Source organism: Delphinus delphis, chromosome 8, assembly GCF_949987515.2.
Source record: "Delphinus delphis chromosome 8, mDelDel1.2, whole genome shotgun sequence".
Taxonomy (NCBI): Eukaryota; Metazoa; Chordata; class Mammalia; order Artiodactyla; family Delphinidae; genus Delphinus; species Delphinus delphis.
The window spans coordinates 47,828,876-47,842,091 of NC_082690.1; the positions used below are offsets into that span (position 1 = coordinate 47,828,876).

Sequence of the window (13,216 nt, forward strand, 5' to 3'; positions counted from 1 at the left end):
TGGAAGGACCCAAGGCAGACCTGGGCTACGCTCAACTGGATGTTCAACAGTAACTGGGGAGATGATGAGGAAGCAGAAGGCCTTGAAGTTCACCAATTTCGGAAATCTGCCGGGTCTGGCTCCACCATCGGTAACTTTTTTTTCAGCTGGCCCTGATACAATATTGTATTTATATGCGTGCCTGCCTTTCCACCAGCCAGCACCTTCCAGCAGTTTACCAGTCCTCACTCCGCACCCATTAGGTGGCTCAGGCCGTACACATCACCCTCACCGTTTATCCAGGTATTATTGTATTAGATATTTTAAAATCATCAGCTCGTTTAATCCTCTCAACAACCTGTGAGATATTTTTGTTTATTTTTCTCGTGAGGAAACTAACGTTCGGAGTGCTGAAAGCACCTTGTTCCGTACCACTGCGCGCCCCTTTCCACTGCGCCGGGGCTGACCCCGCTCTCTGAGTGGAAGAGGTCCCGGCGCTCCACGCTCTCGGGCTCCAAGGACCCCTAAAGCAGAGTGGTCAAAAAATGTATTGCATTCTTTATCTGCACAGTGAAAAAGTTGTTTCGGGGTAAAAGTTGTTGAGAAGGAAGCCAAGATGGGGAGCTAAGGGGTAGAGAAGAAGCAGGAGGGGGGCGGGGAGGAGTGGGAGAAAGACCCGAGAGAGGACTGGAGTCCAAGGGAGCTGAGGTCGGGGCGGGGCGGGGCGGGGCGCGGGGGCGGGCCGGGCGCGGGCGCAGAGCTATTGGCCCGTGCGTCGGGGAGTGGCCCCTGAGCGCCCGCACGCCGCTCCACGGGGAGCCCGCACGCACCTCCCATCGCTGACAGCGGCCGGGCGGCACCTGGACCGCAGGGCGAGCAAGTCGGGCAGAGCCGCCAGCACCCCGCCGGGGGAGAGGAGGCTCGCAGCGCCCAGTCCGGAGGAAGGTAACGCGCCGCACCGCGCTCGGGGTTGCGGGGTTTGCTCCAACCGGCCGGGGTCTGCGGCCAAGAGGACGAGGGAGGCGGCGAAAGGCTGTCAGCGCGCCCGGCTCTAGCCTCGACTAATCTGCCCACTCGCTGTGTTACCTCGGGCAACTTTCTTTCCCTCTCTGGGTCTGTGTTTCCTCCTCCGTTAAATGAGGGAGTTGGTGTTGAATGGTGATGCTTTTCTGGTCTTCTGAGTTCTAAAACGTGAACTTCGTTTTGACACCCGGCAAGCGCCCTTTCTCAATTTCGCACTCACGAAAGAGCCGGCTCCGCTGCCCAGGGGGCGGTCTCCAGGAAGCCGAGGTGCTTGGGTAGGCGGCGGTTCCGTGGGCTGTCGCGTTTCCTGGGGCTTTCGAGGACTGAGCCTGGGCTTGGGACTGGCTGCTGGGTGGCCCTGACTACAGAGTAACTGTCCCTAGATTGCTCAGGTGGAGTAAGGTAGGGCGTTAGGACCTATCTGCAGGCGGGGGGTTGGGAAGGGGGAGTTGGGTGCCGATGATTTCTACCTGGAAAATAAGCAGATTTGTTTTGGAGTTCTCCTCCTACACCCAGACCTTGTCCCGTGGTGAGTTATAAATTACAGGAATGAGATTTATTATCTTTCAAAGTAGAAAACCAACTGCTTCAGCAGCTAGGACATAGGGCTCTCCCAGCATGTAGGAAGTGGGCCTCTCTCTCTGCAGCTATCCTCCTCCCTCTTCCTTTTCCTCCCTCCTCCCTTTCTAAATCCCCTTTGACTTTGAGGGGCTCCACTTCCTGCCTGAATGAAAAGTCCTCATTTTCGTGGAGTGCTGGTTTGTGACCAGCAGCCTCCAGGGCTTTGGGTTCTGGGTTGAGATGGAAGCCTAGATAAGAACAGACTATGAATCATACTGTCAGCCTCTACCATGCAAGGATGTGCAGAGGAAGCCCCATTGGATTTCAGACAGACAGACAGACAGAAAGACAACACTGGAAGGTGGGATGGATTCCAACTGCTGTTCAGCTTCCCGTCCCCTTCTTGGCAGCCATCCTCAGCTAGGCAGCCAACTGTCAGAGGAGGGTGCTTGAAAGGAGCAGAGGACTTTGGTGGGTTCTATGGAAGGTCTCCAGCAATTCTCTCCCTTCTCTGTCCCTCAGCCCTTAGTGTGGGATCCAGGTGAAAGTAGATTCCAGGGTCCATCAAGAGCAGCGGAGGAGGGGGGCAGGGCAGTGGCAATATTGACTTTTTTGGGGGCACTTATGGGCCAGACACTCTTCTTTGCATGTAACACGTCCTTAGTTCTCACAAAGCCACGTGAGGGCTGGTATCCTGATATCTACCCCATTTTACAAATGAGAAACTGAGGCTCAGAAAGATGGCTTCCCTTAGTCACATAGCTAGTAAGTGGCAGAGCTGGGATTCAAATCCAGTCTTTGTGACTCTAAAACCTGTGTTCTTTTCCCTTTTTTGGTGCTCCTTGAGTAAGGGCAAGTTGGAATAGTGACAGCAAAAATGATTGTTATTGAGTTCTCACGAGGTGACAGACTCCATTCAAAGCACTCTAGAGGTGTTATGTCATTTATGGTGCAGGCGTTTCAGTCATTCCGGTGGGCATCAGTGATGCCTTAGCCTCTCTCAAGCAGCAGTCCCGTTCCAGAATGCCTGCCTGATCCCACCCAGCTGCTGGTGAGTGGGTTGGGTGAGGACCCTGTTTGCTTTATCCTAGAGGTGGTTTGAGGTCTCATGAAAGATTGATTGTCCACAGCTGATCCGTTAGACCTGACCGTTGGCTTGTGAATGATCCCACTGTCCCCTAAGAGGGCTTTCTCAGGCTTCGCTCAATAAACATTTGTGGAATGAATGAATTAGCACCTTGTGCAGAGTGGTCTGCTGTCCTGAAGAAATGTGAGGCGGCCCCTGGGGCAGCCCGGGCCCTCACCATCCTCAGAACCCAGGATGCCAGGCCAGATCGTTCTCCCCCTCGGGCAAGGAAGGTAGGGTGAACTGTGCCCCCGTGGGCTTACAGATTTCCCTGATAATGTGTTGGCTGCCACCTGTTTTATAAAGGAGTTTTTAAAGATAGTAGATGAAGGGCTTCCCTGGTGGCGCAGTGGTTGAGAGTCCGCCTGTCAATGCAGGGGACATGGGTTCGTGCCCCGGTCCGGGAAGATCCCACGTGCCGCAGAGCGGCTGGGCCCGTGAGCCACGGCCGCGGAGCCTGCGCGTCTGGAGCCTGTGCTCCGCAACGGGAGAGGCCACAACAGTGAGAGGCCCGCGTACAGCAAAAAAAAAAAAAAAAAAAAAAGATGAAGACAAATTTGACTTTTGAAAAAAATTAAAAGGAAAAGTGACTTAGTTTTAATCAGGTTTCTGCTCTCTCAAAAAGGGGGGGAAATAAGATGGTACTATTTGCCTTAGGGCTTCCCAAACTTCTCCATTAGAAGAGCCTCTAATAGCAAAAGAAGCCTGACAAGTGCTCCTGGGGGTTGGGTTATAGTTCAGATTGGCCCCAGCGAGCATGGAAATTGTTTTAAGGATTTATGCAGGTTTTTTCATTTGATTCCATATGTCTGTCAAATTTAGTTTTTCTGATAAATCTTTATGTATAGTTTTCTTCTCCAAAATATTTGTGTAAAATTGGTGTCCTGGCATATTGCTTTATATTCTTGCGGGGCTGAGAGTACCCAAATGGAGAAACAGGGCAAAGGTTCTGGTCTGGGAACTTTAAGTATTGTTTGCATTTTCTAGGCACTTGGTTCATAGCGACAGAGCTTCCCAGCCTCCTGTGGTGATAACCTCTTTTCCTATTTTTCAGAGTGAAGAACATACTTAAAAAATAAAAACAATCATTGTTTTCCCTCCCCCCAGACTTATTAAGATATAAAAGACATTGCATAAGTCTAGGGTGTACACATGATGATTTCATACATGTATATATCACTACTATTTTTCTTGTAGTGAGGACGTTTAAGATTTAGTCTCTTAGCAACTTTCAAGTATGTAATACATACTATAGTCACCATGCTGTATATTAGATCCTAAGAATTTATTCATCTTATAACTGGAAATCTGTATGCTTTGACCAAGGTCTCCCTATTTCCCCCACTCCCCAGCCTTTGGCAATCATCCTTTTACTCTCTGTTTCTATGAGTTTAGCTTTTGTAAGATTCCACGTGTAAGTGATATCATTATTGTTTGTTTTCTTATTACCAAAACTATACCTATTTGTTGTAGAAAAAGATAAAATACAGATTAGCATTAATAATAATACATCTGTACTCAGAAACAACTCATGCAAAACTTGGGATACAGCCTTCCAAATCTTTTCTCTGTACGTTAAAAAGAAAAAGAACAAATGAATATAACCCTTACTTTTGATTGTATTATTGTCAGGGCTAAGAGCCATCTCAGGTTGCTTTTGAAAGAATGTTGAGAGTAAATCATGAATAATTAAAGACATCATAAAGGTTAATCCTGTTTGTGAACCCCAAAGTTCACCCCCTATAGTTCCCCTGTGTCATTTAGTTTCCAGCAGAAAGAAGTGCCGGCAGTGGGGCTGCTACTGAAGTTACGGGGTCAAGTTGTGCTCCTTGTTAAAGTGACTCAAGTATCTTAAATGTCTCAGATGTAACAAAAAGGTAGCTCTTCAGTGTTGTTGATGTGCAACACGTGAGCAGAAAGTTCTAAAGCTAAATAGCACAGTGAGGAGGAGAGAGCCTTAGATAAGGTCCTTGCTCCAACATTGCATTTTAGTACCTGTGTGACTTTGGGTAGCTTCTGTGAACCAGTTTTCCCTCCCGTAAATTGGAAATAATGACACCTACTTGATTTTTCTCTACCGAAGTCACTAGGAGGACCAAGTGGCAGGTGTTATTGTTTGTTACTTGAATCGCATGTCAGTGTGTATGCAATTTAAAAAAAATTTAAAGGTAGAATAAACAAAAACATTGTCGGTCTTTATAAAAATGCTGAAATCTAACTCCTGGGCCTAACGTTAGTAGGACTTAATTATGATGCAGATGCTCTGTTGGATCCCTACTCTGTTTTCTTCAAAGAATATAGGATTCCTACGTGGCTGGCGTCTCACTGATCTTCATCACAGTCCTGAAGCGAAGAAAAGGACGGAAAATAGTCCCATTTCACAGAATAAAAACAGGCTGGCCATTCAAGGGAGCTGTTCCTTTGCACAGGGAGTCCCAGAGCTCCTGAGGGCTGTCTCTAGATGCCTAAATCAAGGCCGAAGCATGCTGGGAGAAAGCAGTGAGAGCAGCCGGAAAGGTGATGATGTACCCCTGGCGGCACTCACCCAGCTCGGAGCAGCTCTGCGGAGAGGAATGGGCCCTGTATTGGGAGGCAGGTGGCTTGGCTTCTACTCCTATCTCACAGATAGGCTGTGAGCTCTGGGTTTAGTCATGTCCTCTCCCGGAGCCTTGTTTTGTTTTTTTTTTAATCTATAGAGGGAGTTGGACTAGATGAAGTTCTTTCCAGTCTTAAAAATCTATGATTCTGGGTTATTTTTCATTCACATTTGCCCACATAAAAGTTTGGTAGAGCATCTAAATGAATCAGGTGTCAGAAAATGTTCCCACTTCCTGTTGCTTTCAGTGCGCCCTCATTATTTTCTAAGGGTCTCCCCAGCTGACTGCCCTCATGCAGAACACATGATCCATAGATCATTGAGAGGAGAGTTGTTTCTGCTCATCTATTTGTTAATGTTAATCTAGAACATCCTCAGATTGTAGGAGGGAGAACTGCTTTGAGGCAACTTTTGGGAAGGTAGGTTGACAGAAGCCTAATGAAAGCAGGTTATTTATGTTAATAAGGCTGTGTGTGTCACAAAGTACTCACTTCTGAAATCACTAACTACCGTACTTTTCTTTAGTGCCCACTGGGTATTGGTCCTGTGCTGGGACTCTTGCAGAACGTGAGAGAGCACACTCTAGAGTGGTTTAGAACCATAGGCTAGGACGAGGGAGGGAGAGAGGAGACTGGAGAGAGGAGAGAGCTCCAGGTGTGGCTGGAACACCTTGGAGATGAAAAGGCCAATTCGGGAAAAGATTGAGGCTCTAAGGGCTTGGAATCTCTGGTTTAATTCTGCATCCAATTGCCTGGCACTCAATGGGAACTTAGTATTTTCAATGAATTAATAAATGAACAAATGGAGGAATGAATGAATCACTCTTCTGAAATGAAGTCTATGCTGAAATGTGGTGTAATGATCCTCAGGTGGTTGCAGTGACTTTACATATGTGAAGTACTCACCACTTACAAAAACACGTTGCTATGCATTATCCCTCAAAATGTTGATAGAGATTAAAGAAAGCCAAAATAAAAGCATTTCCTAATGTCATACTTTCTAGATATTTTGCAGCAACTAGTAGAACAGATTTGGTTTGCTATTTATAGATAAGTCTTCTTTCTATAAATGCATCAAGAAATGTTTGAGAGGGGGGTATAAGACCTAGTAAACAATTCCACAAATTTGCATTGTGAGTTAGAGGGAGAAAGAAAGGCATTGCTTAACTTCTGAGTGAATAGACATTCTTTTTTCCCTTGTAGAGCATTGTTTTACTGTAACTCCTGGTGTAACTGACACCATCAGCTTCTGATTAGACAGATGTGTTTTGTGCTGCCATTATTCACGGCCACAGGCGCCTGGTCTCTCCTGCCACTGGCTGAGTCAGTTGATTAAAACACAGGGCTCTGAGGCTGAGGGCATGGGCTGGATCCCAGGCCAAGCCAAGGCGCCCTGTCATATCTGTGCCTCAACCACTCTGCCCCCTCTGCCAGCCATCTGCGCTAGGAGGAAGACTGAACTCTGGCATGTTAGATTCTTTAGGTCAGAATCTTCACCACTGCTGGTTTTAGACTAATCATTTGAGTTTTAGAAATAAAGGGTCTGGCTCACAGACTTAGAAAATGAACTTATGGTTACCAGGGGCTAATGGTGAGGGGGACAGATAGACTGGGAGTTTGGGATTGACATGCACACACTACTCTGTGTACACACACACACACACACACACACACATACATACATATATATATACACACATATATATTTTATTTTATTTATTTATTTATTTATTTTTTGCGTTACACGGGCCTCTCACTGTTGTGGCCTCTCCCGTTGCGGAGCACAGGCTCCGGACGGGCAGGCTCCGGACGGGCAGGCTCAGCAGCCATGGCTCACGGGCCCAGCCGCTCCGTGGCACGTGGGATCTTCCCGGACCGGGGCACGAACCCGTGTCCCCTGCATCGGCAGGCGGACTCTCAACCACTGCACCACCAGGGAAGCCCAACATGCACACACCGCTATATTTAAAATGGCTAACCAACAAGGACCTACTGTAGAGCACAGGGAACTCTGCTCAATATTCTGTAAAACCTAAATGGGAAAAGAATTTGAAAAAGAATTTGAAAAAAAAGAAATGAAGGGTCTGGGTTTTCAGTTTAATTCTTTAATTCTTTATAGAATGGATTCTAGGGTTGTTTTAGGTCTGCCATCTTGGGACATGTTGAAGGGCGCATCCTGAGACCTTGTGTCCCCCAAGTCTGCAACTATCACCATAGCATATCACTTCCTCAATGTGTCTGTAAAATGGGAAAGATCAGACCTGCCTCACAGTTTGTTCAGAGGATTAAATGAGGGCGTATATTTAATGGTCATATATTTAACGTGGGGGACTGATGCCCAAAGGTGAAACCAGGCTAAAAACTTGTCCCTTATCTTGAAGGCAGCAAGGAACTAATGGAAGTGTCTCAATATCGTGTGTGAAATAACTAGACTTTAGGACAGTAACACTGTCCACAGTATGGAAGGTGGATTTGAGGTTGATCGAAGGCACGCTTGTTTGGACTTGTGGGAACAGATAAGATATTTTAAAGCTTTTGGTAAAAGGCACCTGTAGGAGCAGAGTTGGTGCTGCTGTTTAATTCAAGACTTCTGGAGGAAGGTACACATGTGTTGGAAAACAGTGGCTCCATATACTATTTTATGGGCTGGACCACATTGGGGCTGAATTCCAAGATGATAACTATGCCTGCCTTGGAGTTAAGCATATTTATCACTTTTAATAAGGACCCAGGTGTCCTTCTGGCACAAACGATTGAAGCTTGGACCCAGTAAGAATGTGTAAGGGCCGTATTTCCAGAATTGAAGTTCTCCAGAATTGAAGTTCTGGGAATTGTTGAAACCCAGTACGTGCTGAATTTGGTTCGTGCTTTGCAGAATTTCTCATGCTCAGCAGGCACTGCTGCGGTTAACAGTCTCTGAGTTTCCTGGTGGGGGAGGAGCAGGGAGGCGTGGGCCACAAAACTCTCATCTGTGGGCAAATCGCAAGAAACTGAGTGGCCCTTTTCCCCAAGCCGTCAGCGTCAGGCACAAGTACACACAAGTGTGTGTTTGTTTGTTTCTGGGCCTGTGTTTCTGTTTCCCTGAGTGTTGTCGGCTTTATCCAGACCAACGGGAAAACCTGACATATACCCGGAGTTCCTCAGGGAAGAGCCCCTGGGGAGATCAGGCTCCGTTGCTAGAGTTGCCTAAACGTGGAGAGGATCACCCGCTTCCCACATGAACTGGGTGGTGGCCCGAGCCAAGGGTGTGGAGGAGATGTGGCTCCACCTGTCAGAAGCTTCCGGGAACAGATGTTCGTGGAATGGAGCACAGGTGTTTGCTTGGTGTGTGAGGAACTGCGGATGCAGTGGACGTGCTCCCTTTCTCCCTTCTCTGGTAACCTTTCCCCACGATCACTCTGAGTCGTCGGGAACTGAAAGCTAGTCTCAGGCTGACAGGTGGAACACAGGTTGTAAGATGTACCCTTTAACTTCGTGGAGGTACCTTACTTTGGGCTTTTGGATGTGAGACCTTTGAACCTATCTTCCTCACGTGCCAAGCCCCAGGTCCTTCTCAGTGGGTTAATCAAGCGGAAGAGGAATCCTTTGATAGATTCGGGTTTGGTCTCTCTCCTTTGAGACCACAGGCACCAAGACAGATGAGCTGTGGGTGGGAATGGTCAGCTCTTTGAAGGGTGTGTTTGTGTGCTTCACTCCCTATAGGTACAATGACCACGTGTTTAAGTTTAGTTTGATATTTAAGTATAGTATGACTGGTTGATCTTTGGTGAAATTTTGTCGCTACTCTTTTTAAACTATTATTAAACAGCGAACGTTTGTTGATAAAGGGGCAGCATGCTCTGGGGGAAAGAATATCAGACTTAGAGACAAGAGTTAGTTCATTCAGTAAATACTCAGTGTTTACTGTGTGCCAGAAATTGTTTTAGGCTCGGAGTCCAGTGGGGAAAGCAGATGTCTATAATTACACATGGTGTGATGTTAATAGTCAGATGTGAGTATAGAAGGAGGTGGGGTGGTGAGAGGGAAGAGGGAGCAAGTGCCAAGGGCTTCCTGGAAGAGGTGACACTTGAGAGGAGACTTGAGGGATGAATAGGGATCAGAAAGTTAAGAGGGGCAAGAAATAGTGTGGCGGGCACAGTTTCACATTCAAGGCAAGGTTGGCAGGAACTGAGGCCAGGGAGGTAGCGGGTGGGCTGAACGTGGAGAGCTTTGTAAATCTCATTAAGGAGACTGGACTTTATACACCCCTAACTTGTATTCTGCACTGTGTGAAAATTGGGCAAGTATTTCCTCTCTGAGCCTCAGTTTCCTCATTAGTAATACGGAGATGATAATGATTGCCTGGCTTTATCTCATGACATTATAGTGAGACTCAAGATAATAATAGTGGCCAACAATTCTGAACACTCACTATGTGCCAGACAGACTTTGCATTAAGCTCTTTACATGAATTAACTCGTTGAATCCTCACCACAACTTTATGAGATAAGGTACTGTTATTGAGCCCATTTTATAGATGGGAAATCAGAGGCATAGAAGTTAAGTAACTTGTCTCAGATCAGAAAGCTAATACATGGTGGAGTCAGGATCTGAACCGAGGCACTCTGGCCACAGAGCACTTCTCAGTAGTGTGCACGTGTGTGTGTGTGCGCGTGTGTGTGCATGCTTATGTTTATAGTGCTCTCTGTCAAGCTTAAGAGCCTAGTTATGTTTGCTTGAGGCAGAAGAAGTGCATAGCTCTTGACTTGCCGTGTGTAGTGTTTGGCTTCTCCTCTGCTACAGCTGAGCCTCTAAGCTGGCTTCCTCCACATTTGCCATTCAAGTCGCCACCTCCTTCCTGAGCACTGGTTCCTCATCTCCACTGGAGTTCTAGACACAGCCACTGAATTTTCTGCCCTGCTGTTAGTTTTTACCTTTAACCTGGCTGCCCTTCCAGGCACTTGTGGTTGAATGCACTAATCCTGCAATTGACTTAAGAACTTTGAGTCTTGTTTGATTCCTGCATCTCCTGAGGAGCATTGTTACTGCTTCCTTCTCAATGTTGTTCCCAGATGACATTTATATTTCACCTCTTTGCACCTTCTAGCTCTCTGCGGCTTTTGTGACATCTGTGGCAAAAGCCCTGGTCCTTTTGATTATAGTGACTCCTCTCATTCATGCTAAAGTAACATGTTTAGAAAAGTAACAAAACTCACAGATTCCCCCATTACCCACTGCATAAAACACCTTAGTTTGACATTTGAGACTCCTTAGTTTGACATTTGAGACCTGTGTTTTAGGTTCATATCTTCCACTGTCCCCTTCTATGAACTCAGTCTTCCATTCAAACCGTGTTCCCCTTTCCCTATAGCAGCCTCTGTGCATTGTTCACATAGCTTCCTGTCTGTGCCTGGAACGATACTTTTTTTTTTTTTTTAAGACGTTGGGGGTAGGAGTTTACTTATTTATTTATTTATTTATGCTGTGTTGGGTCTTCGTTTCTGTGCGAGGGCTTTCTCTAGTTGTGGCAAGCGGGGGCCCTCTCTTCATCACGGTGCGCGGGCCTCTCACTGTCGCGGCCTCTCTTGTTGCGGAGCACGGGCTCCAGATGCGCAGGCTCAGTAGTTGTGGCTCACAGGCCTAGTTGCTCCGCGGCATGTGGGATCCTTCCAGACCAGGGCTCGAACCCGTGTCCCCTGCATTAGCAGGCAGATTCTCAACCACTGCACCACCAGGGAAGCCCTGGAACGATCCTTTTATTCCCCTTCTTGAGCTCTTCCCTGCCCTGCCACTTACTCTCAAAATCTTACCTGTTCTTAAAACTGCAGCTCTGTGGTAATTCTTACCAAAACCTTCCTGGTTCATCACAGCAGGAAGTTTCCTCTCCCTTCTCTAACTGGTTTAGTGTTTGGCTTATACCTCTTTTATGGTCGTCATCGCATACCACCTTGTGTTAATGCTCTTTGTGTACTCATCTTATCGTCTCTATTGGTCTGAAATGTCTTAGAGGGCAGGCACTTATTGTTATTTCCTTATTGTCTGGAGCCCAGCAGGCTGACACAGTACAAATGTGCTGAATGAATATATTTTGAAGCACTGAGTTATATTCACTATCTTTTTTTTTTATATACGAATTTCAACATGTCAGTTAGCTATAAGAATTTAGCGGTCATAGGGCAGTTATTAATTAGATATTTGGGTTTTCGTTTTGTGTGTGCGGGAAGGGATTAACATAGTGAGCCTGAGACTGTTTGTCCTTAGAAATGCCTGCTTGCAAGGCTGGTCTTTGACTGGTATCTGAACTTGGATTGCAGAAGGGTTCCCACCACTCTAAATGATACCAGTAGCTCACTGTATCTAAACTGTGCAAACAATGCAGTTTATGTTCAGCACCTGCTTTCCCTCTGGGAGTCTGGAATTTGGGTACATGCAGGTAGGGGGTATCTACATGACCAGTCCCCAGTAAAAACCCCTGGACGCTGACTCTCTAATGAGCTTCCATGGTTGTTAACATTCCACACATGTTGTCACAACTTGTGTGTATGACTCAGCTGAGATAGGCCTCTTCGAAGCCCATGCCTGGTTTTCCCCAGACTTCACCCCATCTGCCTCTTTTCCTTGCTGATTTTGCTTTGTATTCATCACTGTAATAAATCACGGCTGTATGATTGTATGCTGTCCTATGAGTCCTCCCACTGAACCATCAGAAATCTGGGGCTGCTCTTGGGGATCCACTCAACACACCATGAAATGCCACAAATGCAGACCCAATCCTTTTTGTTTTCTTTTTTCTTTTAGCTAAGACTTCAGAGTTATTAAAGTTTTGGAGAGGTTATTGGTCCTCACATAAGAGAAGAACCCAGTTCTTAAGACTGCATGCATATGGGCATGTGAATGAACATAATGCTCTGTGAGATAAAGCTGAAGGCTTCTTGACTGCTCTCTGTAAAATTTGGGTGAGAAAGAGCTATTGGAGGAGGCTTGGTTGGATTTTTCATAACATCTCAAGTACTGTCAGAGTCCTAAAAGTTATTAGTTATCAGAACTAGGCTCTTAGAAAAACTAGGGGCAGTATTAGCCTGGGATCCACGCATTCTTATTATTCCTCTAAATCAGGAGTTGAGTTCCTTGGGACATTTTTCCTGCCTGAAAATAAGGGGTGGGCAGGAGGGCATCCATAATGTTGAGATTCTATTGTGTCGGACATCAGCTAGGTATTTAACATGAATCATTTCCTTTAGTCCTCACAAAGATCCTCAAAGGTAGGAATTTTAAGCTGTACAAATATAGTTAAGGAAAATGAAACTTAGAAGAAGTGAAATACTTGTCAAGAGTCGCACAGCTAGTGAGTGCTAACCCTGGAGTTCAAGCCTAGGTCCAAACTCCCAAGTCAGTGCTTTTTTATTTTTTCCCCATTGTGCTCCCTGAACACAATGGTGTGACTTCATAAAATAATTAATAATCAATCACTATATCAGCTCTTTTACCAGTGGCTAAGCCTTACCTGGGCCTCAGTAAATGTTAAGTTTTGAGAAGTTTTATCTTCTGGTGCCTAGCTGGAAGGTTTAGAGAAGGAGAAAGTTTCCCTGGCAATGGTGGCTCCTGTGCATGCCCTAGGCTTGTGTATTGCCTTTCCAGGGTCCTGGCTCTATTCACAGGGCCCAGGAGTGTGCTGCAGTCCATGAGTGGGTGGAGGCAGGAATGGCCTGCTCTGTCATTTTGTCAGTTTCAGAGCAAGTGTGCCTGAAATCTTTCTTTCTGATAATCTTGGATAAAAGCTTGTCTGGGAACAATCTGCTTTATGAAATTTGAAAGTAAATGGAGAGTTGTGTTTTTTTTAAAGAACAGAACTAGAAAGAGGAAAATAGAAATAGGTGATTTGGGGTGCCCTCTTCTATTCTTATTAGTTTCATCCTAGGAAATGCTTTTATACCACATTGCTTTTAGATGATA

General features: G+C 46.2%; 1 protein-coding gene across 1 annotated transcript in view; it reads left to right on the forward strand.

Annotated features, from left to right (window-relative positions):
* The first annotated feature begins 791 nt into the window (after nt 1–791).
* Nucleotides 792–13,216, forward strand: part of SYTL2 (synaptotagmin like 2) — a 99,600-nt gene continuing 87,175 nt past the window's right edge. The window contains 1 exon segment of the mRNA XM_069540924.1: nt 792–924. The gene's annotated coding sequence lies outside the window, so the exon portion shown is untranslated.